Here is a 3,960-nt window from a genome sequence, read left to right as displayed (position 1 = left end):
GGAAATCCTAAGGGATTCAAGCCTAGAACATGTGTTGATGGCACAAAGCAGACAACAGTTGAAGCTCCACCAAAGAGAAAGTACAAAGCTAAAGCTGCTGCAAATTCTGGAGGTGCATCTGCTGCAAATTCTCAACCTTGTGCTAGCAGATCTAAGACGCAAACAAGCGTTGCTCAATCTTCCCAACCAGCTGCAACATCTTCTGCAAAATCCAAAGGTGTCATGAGAAAGGCAGGTGATGAATCTTGTTCTCAGCCCAGTTTCAGTCAGCACAACACCCATGTTGGATCTGTTAGCAACAACATAACCTTTACAGCTCCAAACCCAAAAGGAAAGAAGAGAGCAAAGAAGTATATGAAGCTTTAGATGTACCTATTTTATGTTGAGTTGTGTTTATGATGACTCTATTTTATATTTGAATGTTAAGACAATTTCTGGAATGTTATGTTAAGACAGTGTAGAGTTACTGAAATATATAGTCTTTTATTACTATTGCAGTTACATTTGCAGATTTTTCTTGAATTCCTTGCATACTTCATATACTATTGTTTCTATAACTATTGCATCTTACACAAGTTCAATTTAAGTATGGAATTACAATTCTCTTTGGAGCACTGTTGATTGTTAAGGGACCAGCCACGTGTACACAACTTACGTGGAAGAATAGACGAGTTGGCAAGTGAGTTGGAAGATTTAGCTGTTGACATGGAGGTTAACTTTCCGTTAGCCGTTTTTTCAAAAAAACGGTCAAAACAGAAGTACATTTGTAAATGTGAAAAAAACGGGGGTACATCTGTATGCGCCCAAAAAAACAGGGGTACATCAGTATTTCACCCTTTTTAATTTCAAAACCACAAATTGATTTTCTTTCATTAACACAATGATCACACCACATGAACAGTAGTTTCAGTCTTGTTCACTGGCAACACATTCTGCTGGTTCCTGTCGTACACAAATTGAAGATGTTGTGATAATATCTGTACACAGACAAAGCAAATGACAAATGAAAACATCCAATACATCAACCAAATTGAAGATTTGTGATCACCATCCAAGTGGCACCATTATCCACTAGACCACATAATAACATGATGTATAACCACGGGACACAGTAGATTAATTCAGATTTCAGACTATGAAATGAAAAACCTGAACATGATGGCGCTTTAACTTAAACCCGTGACGAGTTCACAAAAGCTGAGAGCTGAAAAGTAGGTGTTTGTCTTTTAGATTAGGAGGCTACAATATCAAAAATGAAGTTTTCACCGATTTCAATAGGCACATGCCAAGATCTTACACCACTACATGAACACCATCAAAATCCTAAATTTAGGAATGGACGTGAAAGCCGTGTAACCAATGAGTGGTTGACCCACAGTGGTGTGTATATAAACCGCTGTATACATATCATTTTCGGTTTTACACCACTATGTATCAGTCATTGATTTGTTCACATGGTTTGTGAAATACCCACCATTTTCAAAACGATGCGTCATTCCTAAATCTACGGTTTAGATGGAATACAAGTACTTATGTTCTGATTCAACATGGGCCCAGAAAGTACCACAGACTTGCAAATCCGAAAGATTATAATGAAACAGGATTGACAGTTTCAACTACTAGAATTTAAATTTGCAATACTCGAACGAGTTTAGCCTGGTGGTACAAAAACTACAACTGGGTCTGAGATCGTGTGGATGTACATTTCTAGCAGAGATTTAAAAGGGTTTTAGCTAAAGAGGATACATTCTCAGGTTAAAAAAGTAGAATCAATCAATCTAAAAGAAAAACAGAAATCTGACCAAAAAAAGAAAAAGAAGCACAAGTTGAATAAGATTTTTAAAATAATTCAAGAACCTAAATACAGACAGATATGAACAACTAAACTGTTAAGCATAAGATAACGAACGACGGCATCGAATACATCAGATAACGAACGAAAACATCGAATAGTCAAACAAATTGACGATTAGTGATCACATTCAAGTGCTACCAGAAAAACAATACAATCAGACCGCATTGTAAGCTAAAGGAAAACCAATAGGAAGAAGAGAAAAAGGAGGAAAAAAGAAACACACGTTCTCTGGTTAAAAAAGTAAAATGAATCATTCTAAAAAAACAGAAATTTGTTGAATAAGATTTTTATAATCAATTGAACAACTACAAACAGTTGAACGTCAGAATAAAATCATCATACTGTACGTTATTGTTTTGGTTGCAGTCGAATCTTAATTTTAGTAAGCTGATGGTGAAAAGATTCAAGTGTAGTAAGCATTTAACTTTTAAAGTAATATAATTGGAAAAGAAAGACTCAAACACTAGTTATCAGTTGTTGCATTTAATGTATCTAGATCTAGTAAAAATGAAGTTGATATCTAATGAAAAAATGACATTGCAATAACAACAATTGGATCAAATAAAGAGATAGCTCTCAAGGAAAGTACACTTACAGAACCAATCATCTTTATAACATTTGAAGTCCGGACGTTATTTCCACCAACGGTCCATCTCTTTAATAGATGTGCCGTTGAACCTCATTAACCTTTATCTGATACAGGTGGATACATACCATATGAGTCGATGGTTGCTGAAACTTCATCAACTGAAAAAGCCCCTACACACTAATTGCAACATTCTTGATACGCAGATATTCTGAGTTCTCCTGAGAGAAAGAATATAAATGTCAAGCACCAGCATTACATATTGTAGCCAGGATCAACATCTAACAAACCGAAGTACATTCACAAAAACAGAAAAAAGAAAAATCATAAACTGAAAGCCATTACAGTTATATCGAATACAAATCATATCTCGAAGAAGTTTGTAACAATTCAACCACTTAATTCGGAAGCAGCAAACATAACCCAACCGAAACAAATAAGCCCTAAAATCTTACCAGATAAACCTTGACGAAAAGTTGGCAAATAAATCATAAAAATATAATTTATCAAAAAACATCGTTTCTTCAATAAAATGTGGAACCCGATCTAAAATGTTCAGACAGCTACAAACCAGGAAACCAAGCCACATCAGGTCTGTGAATATGAAAATTGTTGCATGACATTCACCACAGAGACATGGTTTCAAGAAAAAAATTGTGATCACCGTTAAAGTGGCGCCAGAAAAATTATCAATTAGACATGACATTCACCAAATCTGAAGACGTATTACCATTTCTTAACTCATATGAGTGTTTAGATCCACAAGAAAACAAAAACACGATGCTTGAAATCTTGTTCCTGGTTGGTTCTCCAATCTTGTCTAAATCCAGTGGTAGGGACTGGTTTGTTTTACTTGATGTAAAAGAGGGATCTTTTTTACCTCGCGTTTTTAGGGGCCACTCAAAAGGATTTAGGGGCCATCAATTTATACCCATCCAAAGACTCTAGTTAAGGGGTATCCTATATGATATTGAAGTTACATAAATGCCCTTCTGGTAAAACCGTATAAAAACCAAATCAAAAAAAATTCTACTCATTTCAACTCTTCTTCTTCCAGTTTCATATCTTCCGATTGTGGAAGAAAAAAAACTTTCCCTCGTTCAACCGAAACATCGCCGCGAATCGTAAAATCAAAACATCGTCGATTCGTTTATAAAACAATGGATAAGGGAAATGAAACCCACTGACCTAGAACCAAAAATTTTGCTCGGGGTATCGATCCAAAGATTGGGATTTTAGCAAGAAATAAAGAAATTCTTGCTGCAAATGAAGAAGAAAGCGAAGAACGCGAAGAACAAGTACCCGGCAATGTAGTCGGTGGTGGCGATTCCGAAGTCAAACACTTCGTCAACTTCAAATGGCCCCAATTAGGTAAGAATCTATCATTTTTGGTGTTTATTTCGCTTTAATTCGACGAATCGAGAAAAAAAATTCTAGGGTTTTCGTTTTTTTATCCAGATTCGGGCGATATTCATGCTTATTTACTTCCGAATGTAGTCGTGTTCTTCGTTTCTCAAGA

At 35.7% G+C, this 3,960-nt stretch overlaps 1 long non-coding RNA gene across 1 annotated transcript; it reads right to left on the bottom strand.

Annotated features, from left to right (window-relative positions):
* Positions 1–2,374: 2,374 nt before the first annotated feature.
* LOC113293704 lies at positions 2,375–3,281 on the bottom strand. Its single transcript, XR_003332485.1, has 2 exons — positions 2,897–3,281; positions 2,375–2,662 (listed from the first exon to the last, which is right to left on the bottom strand). It is a non-coding gene; the product is annotated as an uncharacterized LOC113293704 (long non-coding RNA).
* Positions 3,282–3,960: the final 679 nt, after the last annotated feature.

This window comes from Papaver somniferum, chromosome 7 (assembly GCF_003573695.1).
Source record: "Papaver somniferum cultivar HN1 chromosome 7, ASM357369v1, whole genome shotgun sequence".
In the NCBI taxonomy this organism is placed as follows: Eukaryota; Viridiplantae; Streptophyta; class Magnoliopsida; order Ranunculales; family Papaveraceae; genus Papaver; species Papaver somniferum.
The sequence above is the reverse complement of the archived record's forward strand: the minus strand, read 5'-3'. Positions and strand labels throughout refer to the sequence as shown.